The sequence below is a fragment of the Typopeltis vanoorti genome, chromosome 20 (assembly GCF_054136105.1).
Source record: "Typopeltis vanoorti isolate ZY-2024b chromosome 20, IOZ_Tvanoo_1.0, whole genome shotgun sequence".
In the NCBI taxonomy this organism is placed as follows: domain Eukaryota; kingdom Metazoa; phylum Arthropoda; class Arachnida; order Uropygi; family Thelyphonidae; genus Typopeltis; species Typopeltis vanoorti.
In genome coordinates, this window is record NC_143568.1 from 22,258,606 (window position 1) to 22,271,713 (window position 13,108).

The window sequence follows — 13,108 nt, forward strand, 5'->3', positions numbered from 1 at the left end:
TAATTCATCGAAAAAAGAATTCACCGAAATTTTTAACTAAAATTTCATTAAATTGATCCAGCCAAAGCAGAATTGCTAACTTCATTTGGAAACTTTTTTCGAAAATGTTATGATAAAAGTGATCCATTTAGAACAACTGAACCGTGCAAACAGCTTCTTGTACTGATATTTGGACACGTGATTTCTTTGTTGCCCCGAATATAGCTGAACTAAAAACTGAAACGGTTCGACATTTTCTTGTTCAAATAGCGAATCTGAATCAGATTCGCTATTTGGAACTTTTATTCATCCCAAATTAATTGCTGTATTGAAGTCTGATATTACTACTAGTAACAATAATAATAATAATGACGCCTACGTAGGCTGGGCTTTTCCTCCCGGAAACAGGCAAATCAGTCCCATGAACAGACATGCAACAGTTATCGGACAAGAAAGACAATAAGAAACCATATTGTTCTATAATTATTCCCTATTAAAGCAGCATTTCTTTCTCACTCTAACTGTTCAGTATTTGTTCTAAATGGATCACTTTTATCATAACATTTTCGAAAAGTTAAAATTTTCGGTGAATTGTGTTTTCTATGAATTGCATTTTCGACGAATTGTCGTTCGATGAATTGTTCATTCCATTAATTGCCTTTTCGATGAATTGTCTTTCGATTAATTGCCTTTTCGATGAACTCTCCGGATACCAAGATCTCCCAGTCACTCAAAAAATCAGAAAAAAAAAATGCAAATTTAAATAACAAAATTGAAACCTATTCGTATATTTTATTTGAATTATAAGACATTGCATTGAATTATAATGCACTATCTTATTTTCCTTTACTCAAAACTACGTTCCTGATCAGTCACTACTTCATATAAAACGCTCTCAAAAACATTGCCTCCCTCCCCAGCTTCTCCTCTGCTATCAATAGGAGGCATCTCTCCTCCATATTTACTCTCCACCCATTTATTTCTGTCCCTGTTCTGATATCGTTTTTAACCACATTGAATGTCAGTTATTTATGCACTGCATCATCCAAATTCATAACTTACCACTATTGTTTCTTAGACACATTGCATTGGTATATACAAGCAGCGGAAGTGAGCTATTCAGACATACCTTATCTCCGCAAGGATCACTTTACGAGGTGACCCCTCCCTCTTCCTCCCTTCCTAACAATAGCAAATATATTATCGTATTTGTCACATGATTCTGTTGCACCTAGTAAACAAACCTGAATGAAAGTTCTAGTCTTCATTCCTATAAATATCGCAAGTTTTAGATTTTAGATTTTTGGGGGGGGGGTCAATATTTTTGAGTCGGTGGTTTATGTGGGTAGGTTGCGCTGCTGCTATAAATAAGGCAGAAGGCTACATATAATATAGAATTTCTACCATCTGTAAACCACAGTAGAAATCGAATACGTATGTCCTGTCAATGGAAAAGCCAAGGCGATACCTATCAGTCACTGAAGTTGACATTTCTATAAATTGTTTTTGGTTTTGTTTTTAGTTAAGCTGAATATTACTACTCAACTTAAGTAGAAAGTCTGTCTTAGCCAACAGTGCCGCTGTATATTGAACAGCGGAGACGGTGTGTTGTGACCTTCCACGATGATTCCTTGGACTCCTTGGAGGTGTTACTATAATAAAATTATTATTTGAAGTTGAAATAATAAAAGATATTATTTCAACTCCAAACGTTTAGAATCTGTAGTCTTTTATAAATAGTTTTAATATCACATGTTTTTGAAACAAATAATTATTCTTCGGAAGCCAGTGTTTGTATGGGTAAGAGCAATAATGATTGTATGCATCCAGAAATTCAGCTGCAGGCGACATGACAAAATATAAGAAGTAGAGTGGTATGAAACCGCCACCCTGCTGACTGAAGATATATATATATATATATTTGAACAGACGTACAGATGGCGCAGCGGGTCAAATTCTTATCGTTTCTGTTGTTTTAAACCGCCCAGAAGGCGAGGCATGGTGTGCGCTGAGACATTAGCACCTAGAAATCAGTAGCTGTGATTGATTATTGTGTCAACCAATCCGATTGAATGTTGTCATGAGTTACTGTTTTTGTTTTCTGAGTTTCATATGTTTTGCGTGCGTAAAGTGTGAACTGACGTGTTTAGGACCCCGACATAGATAAGTTTTTTTTTACATATAATTTTCTATAAATAATTATAACTTATTTGCTCGTATTTACAATGGGAAATAGTGTTCACGATATACTAAAGGTCGTTTTCTGCCAGAGCTTTTGCGGATTGTGTGGTAGAAGGAAGTAAATTTTAAATTTAAAGCAAATTTACTGAGCAAGCAGAAAGACTCAACCCAGATTTGGTTACAATTAATTGATAAATTAAAGTATTCAAAGTTATCCTGCAATTAATTGCATTTATTTGGTCCTTAATTGGTCCTTAATTGGACCAATTAAGTTGAGCGCTGATGCGATATACGCTTTTAACACTTTCATACATCGATAAAAATACAATCATACGTCAGATTGACGTGAATTTTGAAGCATGGGTTGCATAAGCCACACGACAGCATACCCAACCGAAATGGACACGCGACGCTACTGATATACATATCTTTGTTATTAATGCTACAATTACACAGGTTAAGCCTGAGACTCGGTAATCTGTCTGTCTTTTCCAAAACATATAACACCTTTCAAATGAAATCAGCTAAAAAAAATAAAATTATTAATTTTTTTCCCGTATTTTTTGATGGTACCGAATGCAGCTTATCATGCCAAATTATTTTATGTGAGAGATTTGCAATGTTACTCTCAAAAGATGCTGCACAACTACATTCATTCATCGGATGAGATTTCTAACCATAATGCATATGTTAGCTTCCCCCAAAGAAATTTATATCGCATATTGGTGCTGATTAATTATTCTATGATGCCTGTCTAATACAGTTATTCTTAGCATTGGTTTTTTTAAACATTTTCTTAACAAAGAATGTTTATGAAGTAATAAGATCGCCGAGATAATTTTATTATTATTTCGTGATACCTCCAGAGAATCCAAGGACTCATCGAGGGAGGGTATCTACTCTACAGTTCTCTGTCTCCACCACTCAAACCAACCAACTACAAGGAATCAACGCCATCTACCACCAACCACCACCACTAGTATTTTTTACAGACAATCATAAACATCGGTGCCCACAGTGGGACTCGAACCCGCAGCCCTTCAGCTGGAGAGCGAATACGCTAACCACTCGGCCAACCAAGCTGGCATATGAAAGAAAATCCTACATTCCTGATTTTACTTTTTTTTCCCTCATCTAAAGCCTTGGTTTTGCCAACAGATGTGCTAATAAGGTTGCTCAAAATATCAATGAATTGTAACTTAGCTTATTTTAACTTACTAGTAAACTTAGCCAACCAATGATATGACGGAGTGATATATAATTTTTAATAACAATTCCAGGAGGTTGTTATTAAAAATGGTACGTATCAAAATCAAACATCCTCTTTAGTTCCTATCAAATTAACATTGGAAATAGATACAAGATATCGAGAAATCAAAAAAAAAAGTTAAAAATAAGAAACTTGTACGTAATCAAATGTTGTATTAGAAACATCTTAATTAATGTCGATGCCAAAAACTGCTTCTGACTCTAAGGAGTGGGATCTTTCCAGTTATTCTTAAAACACCAGTGTTCCTATTTCGAGTCTTTTTTTTCCCACATGTTTCTGTTTTACTGCTATTTATTATATAACATATTAAATTAAAAGGCTTGGTGCGTCACTTTGTCATTTGTATAATAAACAAAGAAAGAAATCCAGAAACTCTCAACTTTACTACATCTAAATCAGCCATCTCTAATTAATGATCATCAGCGAGAATTACATCGCTGCCGATCCAGGTCCTCTCTTACGTTCTCTGCTGTTAAAACAAATTATTATAATATTGCTATACATTTTACGAAACTTTTCTCAAAATCAGTTCCATAATATTAACTGATATCATTATTTTAATCTGATATCATTCTTATTAACTTGATTTGTAGCAAACTCTTGAAGAAAACAATTTAACTTTATATGAATACTTTGACTCATTTTAAGCATGAATCTACCTTCAATATTTTTCTGTCTTTATAGCAACACGGAAAAGAAAATGCACGACTTGCATTAGCATAATTATTATAGCGAAGACTATCTCTACAGCGAAGAGTGACATCGACCTAGTCTAGTCTTGTGTAAAGCCTTTTCAGTTAGCAATGTCAAGTGTTTGAAGGTTGTTCAAGTATACAGATAATATTGAAAAGGAATGTGATATCTTTTATTGATTTCTAGTTTGTTTTTATTACTGCCTGTCAATTTTCATCTAAGAATTAAATTACTCTGCTTTGGCTTTTTTTTTTTTTCTTTCAGAAAATTGTATGCCACTCGTGACAATGTAATCATAATAACCACAGTGTCATGTTCAAGGACACAAATGTATATAAACACAATCCACTGTCTTATTCCGAAGGGGAAAAAAAAAAAAAAAAAAAAAAAAAAAAACGGACGTGGTTTTCTGTTAAACAGTGCGACATTTTATTTGATAATACTGTAATGTAATAATAATTTATTTGTAATAATAAATAATGTAATAATAAATAATTTACAATTAATGTGAATTCTTTTCAAGAAAGGTTTTAAACCTATTCAAAAATCGAAAGGTTTGTAAACATATAGTATATTAGTATGAGCACTAGTGGCTTGAAATCGTGGGGGTGCTGCAACTGTCGAAATATACATACCCACTGTAAGTACAATGTATACGTGTTGGGATAAAATATCAAAATTATGATAAAATTTAAAAAAAAAAATTAAACATGAAAAAATATTGTTTATTATCGATAAAATTATAAAGTTCAGTATAATTCAAAATTATTTTAAAATAAAATCCATAATCATAATTTCAGTAATGTTCTAAAATAAAAACTATAACAAATATTATGTCTTTAATTGTAATGTCCAAATATTTAAAGAGACGGAGTAAACACGATAAGCACTACGAACACTCTACTACTGGCGCAAACTGCATATAAGCAACAATGGAACTGTGCGATGGACAGTTCCACAGTGCCGCATTACGCTAATTGCTCGCATCTCACTATGACGTGTATATGCTTGCGCGCGTAGTAATATGACACTGTGGTAAACACAGTGTCATATTACTACGAAGAGAATTGTATAGGATTGTTGATGATAAAATTAAATATTACAAGCAAATATAAATAAATTAATAAATATATTTATATATCGAGAAAAATTGAGGGTGCTGCAGTTCGGCAGTGCACGAGCCGCCCCTGATGAGCACTATAGTTATGTTAAGGGTTAAACAATCCTTAAATACTAACCGAGACTGGCCAATAATATTTATCTCCCAACGAAAGACACTCAAACATTCCATGTCCAAGGTGGTTAGAGAGCAGGCAGTATCCACTAGAACATCCAGACCAGCGTTGAGGTAAGTGGTGGTGGTGTGTGTGTGTGGGGGGGGGGGGGGGGCATGAGTTCCAAGATGTGTGTGTTAAGGGTGTTATATTCATCGCCCACACCCTAAAACATTTATAATCTTCCAGAGAAACGTCTTTCCCACATACCATAAACGCACAAATATATCCCAGGCAAAACAGCAATCATGAAGCAATGAAAGAGCCGCACATCTCAATTAAAAGTTAAGCCATCTATCTATCAGTCTTAATCTTAAGCATTAGCAAACTTGATCAGGCAAGCTTCTCTGGAAAACTTACCTAAAAAAAACTTATTAAATGAACAATGCACTAAACAATAAATTAATGTGCGCTCCTCTTAGCATTTATAGCAGAGGTTAATTAATTATTATTAATGAAATATCTATTTAGATATCTAATAAACAACATAAGATTTTATATCTACTGATATAATATCTTATGATGATAGAGAAGAACCTTGAAATTCCTTTTGCTTTAACAGTTCTTTAATATACGAGAAATTGGAGAAGCTTATATTGAATCTTTTAGTTACATTATATACTTGGGATACCAGACACAGTATGCCATTGCGATGTTATTCCCCAACCAGTATTTTCCTTTTGGGGCTAGATTTCACTGAAGCTTTTTATTTATTTATTTATTATATTATCGTTTTTATGTATTTTAGTAATTGCAAGAACAGTCGAATAAAATAGTGATCGGTTAGGCGCCAAAGAAATTCTCCTTGTAGATACTCATCAACCATTGTTGTACATGTCAAAAGCAAAGTAAACGTTTCTTAGCGCCCTCTATTATGATCTGTGTTGCAGATTTTATTATTCCTTTTGGTAATATCTGGATTATCTATATTAACAATGAAAGGAACTAAATATTGTCAACTTATTTATTATTTTGCTTGCTTAAAACTCAGCTGGAAAGTGTAAGAAAAGTCTCAATAAACAACCGGCATGCGTTTTTATGTTTGTGTTCATTATTTCGAAGTAGTTAGCCTACTGGTACACAAAATGATTCATGATTGCATTCAGCAGTTGTTTTATTACGCCATAGCGTAGTTTCTCACACTAAGAGTATGTATGTATGGTTTTAGTTTTTGGTTTATGTTTGCGATGATATAACGACCATCTCAGAAATAAAATGGATTAAACTATTCATAAACTGGTAATTTTTTAATTAATTTTTTGCGGATTCCAGCTATCACAATTACATTACATCAACAAGATCATATCTATTATCTCCCTAATTCCACTTTCGTGAGAAGGTGAAAAGGAATGACATATTTGAATGAAAAAAAAGCTGAAACCCAGAAGTCCAGAACAAAATAAAAACTTGAATGAAAATCAAAAGAGAAACAAATGACTAAAGTGAGTTTAGATAAACAAGATAAATTCGAAATATTCGATATGATACGGATGATCACAGGAAGGAGACGCATAGAGGTTAAAGGCGCCATCATGACAAGGTCAGTAGAATTCAGGAAGAGGTAGTTTCCTTTCGGAAAGCAATAACAGGATGCAGTGCGTATGTGTGTTGGGGGGGGGGGGTAGAACGATGACAGTTCTGGTTTCAATGAATCAAAAAAAAAAAAAAAATTGTAATAGTGAGTGATTCCAGTTTGTTTTCTATTGATATTTTAATGTATTGTTCAGGGAACAGCAAATTACATTTATTTTTTATTTCAGATGTTTCATAAGCATTTAATAACTAGCGAATACAGTATTTCATAAGCGATTGCGGAAATCGGAACCCTCGACATTGGAACGGTTATGGTTTCAGAACAGTGACCTACTGCTCGTTGGTATCTCATCATGCGTAGCAGAGAAATAGTTATTTCCGGAGTGATAGAACAATAACATTTAGCACAGCTAAATTTGATTCGGAGGACAACAACTGCGATTAAAAAGATGAATTCTATTAATTTTCTATCATTGTGGAAATGTTTTTAATTGTGTTCGACCTTGAAACCGTGAAGAGGTCGGAAGATCTTCCTGGTAGTTTCGTTTGACAGATTTTTTTATTTTTATTTTTATTGTTAAGTCAATGAAACTTTTTTCCTTTTTTTTTTTTTTTTTTTTTTAACTGAGGAAATAAGAAATAACAAAATCGGCGATCGTCGAGAGTTTATGCCGTAGAAAGTGTTAAACCAGGAATGGTCAACCTATGGCCGCTGAAGATTTTAATACGGTCAGCAGAAAGTTATTGAATATGACTGAAATGTTGAAAATTATATCAGTGAAATATTGAAAATGAAATTAAAAGCTTTATATATGTTCCATTAATAAAAATCTTTGCTTTTGGTGTTGTTTAACATACACTTGAATTTCTAAGCGCGCCCTCGATCTTCCATGGAATTGTTTCGTATATTATATTTATTGTATATATCTATTGTATATTTCTATTGTATATTTATTTCTATTTGCATCGCATTGTTGATATATTACGAACCAACTTGTTTCTATTTGAGAAAACCGGACAAGTCCAAAACTAAAAATGGGATATAATGATCATCTTCTCTGTTTATTGAAAATTAATGTATCATTTTTAAAAGGAGTTTATTTATTTATTTATTAACGGTCTAGGATAATTCCCAGATGTCCAATTGATATGCTTAGATTTTGTAACATGACGGTAGGAAGTAAGTTTTACATATTTTAATGAATATTGTAATTAAATTAGGCTAGACAAAGATTATATTCTTGTTTAATCCTCTATCCGAGTGTTAGCAATCAAAGATTGCACTTGAAGTATCTTTGCAACTAGGATACTTGTATATATAGAGGCTAATGACTTCACATTAATTGCCTTATCATCCCAAAATGGAAAACACACTTCCTTTCGAGTGTGTATAACGCTATGCATTATGGGAAAAAAACAGACCACTTTCGACATCACTGATCCCCATCAGTGGGAACTAGGTCAAGGAACTGAGGTTAAGACTCTGATCCTGGATCTAGCGCCGACTGAGGTCAATGAAGGTGGAAACAGGGCTGAGTACTGATCCTTCCCATAATACATTGCAATATACTCATCTGAAAGTGTGTTGCGTATTATTGGGGTACTGAGGAAATTAATGTGAAATCATCAGCCTCTATATACAACCATCCTAGTTTGAAGATACTTCGCGTACTGACTTTGCTTACGCTTGGGTAAAGGATTAAAACTAGAATATAATTTCTTGTCTATTATAATTTACTTTATAACCAAGGGAAAAACTTTCACCAAATATTTTCTAGTGAGTGCTTTTTTCTTCTTCTATAGTTGCGTGTATTTTATTGTTAGGTTTCTTTGGATAACGATTACATTCCCCTCGTTCAGTTTTTAGTTAACCGATCACCAAGCATCCCCCAATTCTAACAATAAAAGAACGTAATAGCTAACGAGGCCAATATTAGTTTTGTGGACAGTGTCTCTGGTTTGTTTGTTTTTGGAAGGAAAACCTTCTACCTTCGAATGAGACCTGCTAACAGATCTTTAGTCGAAAAGTTCTCATAAAAGTTTCTGGCATAGTAGACGAATTTAAAATCCAGGAATATTCCAACCGTAGAACAAATGGCACGTTCTTGCTATTATGCTGCAGATGCGCTTTCTTTAAGGATGTTTTTATTTTAAAATTTTCAGAACTACTGCTTTTGAGCGTCATAATGGTTTGACAGACTGAAATAAGGATGCCAACAAAAGCGTACTGATCATATGCGGGAGAAGGGAATACGTTCAAAATTTTATTGCATTTTTTCTTATATATATATATATATATATATACGTTTTTATTTTTTGCAGATGTCCAATGCATTACTAAACTGGTAACTTTCCTTGACCAAATGTATTTTCTGGCATCAGCTTCCGGTCTTGCTGTGGATGTGGACCACGTTTAGGACTTCGAATAAAGACACGTACTTACAGTGGCATCTGGACATGTAGGTATATTTCATTGTAGTAATACAAACTATATAAGTGCTCTGAGATATCTTCAAAATTATTAAGTTTAATATATAGGTATTATTAAGTATTTCTCTTGATTATACAAAATTCTAGTCCGTGTGGGAAATGAAAAGGAGTTACAGGATTTATTTATATTTAGTTTTGCAATTACACATTTTTGCTGTTTTTGGCATTTTATTTTTCAAGAACGCTTTTTCAGAATATAGATCATTGTTATGTAACTTGTTAATGGATATGGTAATATGTGAGTGAACCTGATATGCCCAATATAGAAGTGGTTTCAGATCACACGTCCTCCACCTTCTATTTGCCAAACACTTTTAAACGCAGTCTCTTCTTCAGCGTATAATTTTAATGTTTTGAAGCCTGTTCAAGATTTTCCATGAAGACAGTTCTTACTCCAACACTGCAGCTCTCTCTCTCTCTCTCTCTCTCTCTCTCTGGTTTACTCTTTTTATGACAAATCCACAAATACAGTTTGCTCATTCATCACGCTTTTCTCTCCACTAATTAAGGAGCACGCTTATAAATTGCCATTTTACAAGTGACGTCATTGCAACCATATTAAAACAGAGCATAGTAAACAACTTGGTGCAACTTGGGCAGTTGATTCATGTTAATAAACCATAGAGAGAGAGGGAGAGAGAGAGCAACTGCGAATTATCCTGTTGATTGTTTTGTACCACGCTCGCTCATATTTTCCTTGATTGTTCCTGATTTTTATATCCTCCAACTGGGTAGTACTGAGTATTTTTTGGGTAGTCCTGAACTGTCCATTCTTTCGATATGTTCAATCCACTTCTTTTGGTATTCATATACATTGTCCAATACTGAGTCTATTTTTAGTTCTTTAGTATTTCTGTGCTTCTTCTTTTATCCCAGAGAGCATCGCCTACCGTCCTTCGCAGGAATTTCATTTCTCCAGTTTCTATTCTTTTTTCTTCTGCAGCGTTTATGGTCCATAATTCAATTTCGTACAGTAGAGGAGGTCTTGCCAAAACTTTCTAAACTCTTATTCTTGTATGATTTTGAACTTGGTTAAGTTCGAAAACATTAATGATCATTCCTTGTTATCTTTAGAAAATTTGAAATTTTGATTTCAATGTCAGCTTCTTTTGTATATGATACAGCACATCCAAGATATTTGAAGCACTTAATTTGTTCTAAAATTTTATTTTCAATCATGATTTTACTTCTGACTGGAAATGGTTCTTTTAAAAGCCATAGTTTTTGTTTTGTCTGTTGATATTTGCATTCCAAATTTTTAAAGGCATATATTGATTTTTAGAGTTCATCTTCACTTCTTGCTATGATTATTTGGTCATCTGCAAACAAAAGGGTATTAAGTATAGTTCCACGATCCAGTTTAAATGCCTATTTTATATTTTCCATCCATTTCTTTACTAATTCATCTATATAGATATTAAATAACAGTTGTGACACTGGGCATCATTGGACGAGGCCCCCTCCGTTTATTGATTTCCATTCTGTAACTTTTTCATTGATTCTTACAACTATTTGGTTGTTCTGATGCATGTTAGTCATTGCAGCAAGTAGCTGATTTGGAATGTTTGCATTCTTGAGTATGGTCCACAGATTGTTCTCTAAGACTCTGTCAAATGCTTTCTGGTAGTCTACAAATGCTATGTGCGTTTCTATGTTATATTCGTAATGTTTTTCCATTAAGATTTTTAATGTAAAAGCTGGGTCAATGCACGATCGCCCTTTCCAAAAGCCATTTTGTTCTTCGCAAAGTTTATCTTTTACATATGATTTAAGTTTTGAAGTTAATATTATCCGTGCATATAACTTATAACCAGTATTTAGAAGAATAATCCTCTGTTTGCGTTGAACAAAAAATGTGAGAATGCCAAAATGACATATTTCGGCAGTGAAAGTGAACACATGGGCAAATATTGGCTGACGAAAAAATAATAAAGAAATAAAATAAAATAAATAAATAAGTAAAATTCCTAATAAACAAACACTGCAAAAGAGATCAGCACAGGAAAGACCTTTCTCAGAGTTCGTATTTAATTAATCTCTCTCTCTCTCTCTCTCTTTCTTTCTCTCTCCAACCTTTCGTCTATGGGACTGACATCAAAAATGTAATAAAATCACATCAAAAACACCACTGGGTGTGATGAATTGTTTCCATGGTAATAACGGGTTCCGTTTCAGTAATTCTGTCGTAGTTGCCATCACTTCCAAACGTTCTACTTTCGAATCCAGGCTTCCGATTACAGATATTATTATTTAAAAAAAGAAAAGAAAAGAAAACGAAATAGGCAATGTTTTAGGTCACTGCCTGCGCTAAGGGCCTAATTAAATTAATCTAATATATATGTATATTATATATAATATTACCTCATTAGTATACTCTGTTACTACAAAACTGGCAACCCCTCCCCACCTCAAGATCCATCTTACTTTTGAAAATCGATGTATTTTATAAGATATTTCATATTATATTTTGAAGTATAATATTTTAAAATATTTTAATATTTTGATATTTTAAAATTTCAAACTTTTGGATCATCTCCAGAATTGGATGTCTGGTATGTTACTCGCACACACACACACACACACACACACACACACACACACACACACACACACACACACACACACACACACACACACACACACACACACACACACACACACACACGCGCGCGCGTCTGAGAAAATTCAGAAGATAAACTATAAGCTTGAATAAACACGTTTATAGCTTATCTTTCTTCTTATAGCTTGTCTTCTAACTTATCTTATAATATACCAACCAATATGGAGGATGGTGAATTCTTATTACACGTATTGGTTTGGTAGCGGTAACAATCACTTAGTATATTGCATACCTGGTGTCCAATTTTTTTATATATTTTATTTTATTTTTTTTTTTAAGTACTGAGTTGCGTGTATTTTCTTCTGGGTGCTCCGGTTTCGGAATTGTATTACATAATCCGAATAAACAGAAAAGAGAAACTGGGTAATTTATGAAGTCTCCGCGGTTATCATATTTCTTAATCTGTTAGTAAACAACAATAAAAACACAAGGTTCAACTTGAAAACAAACTCATGTAAATGGCTTTAGTTATTGCTGATTTGGTTGAAAATTAATTTTTTTTTTTTCAAATTTTGGTTGAACGCGGGAGAAAATCTTTCAAACTTTTTTTTGTAATACCGAAAAGTTTTTATTTATTTGTATTGTATTTAAGTATGGTTATAATATTATAACTGCTTTTCAGAATATTAATTTGATACATATGAGAAAAATTAATCAAGAATATGATTAGTGATAAGAAACATTTTCTGTTTAAACAGAGATCAAGTACCGCACTGAGATGCCCCTTGACTTTCCAAAGGAGTGCTCATGCCACTAAATAATAATAATAATAATAATAAAACACGAGAGGGGTGGAGGAATCTGTTCTAGGTGAGACGCTGTCAGAAGTATTCGTAGTCACGTGCACCTGCTAAAACTTCACACTTTGTACAGGTTGTGCGATAAAAAGAAATAAATAAAAATACTCCCAACTTTTAAGATGACAAACTATTCGGCATTCCTACCGGTTGAGGGGGGGGATCTATTTTGGAATTTCTTTTTAATTTTACCGTAACCAAATGTTTTTTAAGAATTTCCGTTGGTAATAAAAGATTATTTTAGCAAGCAATTTGGCAAAAAAAGAAAAAA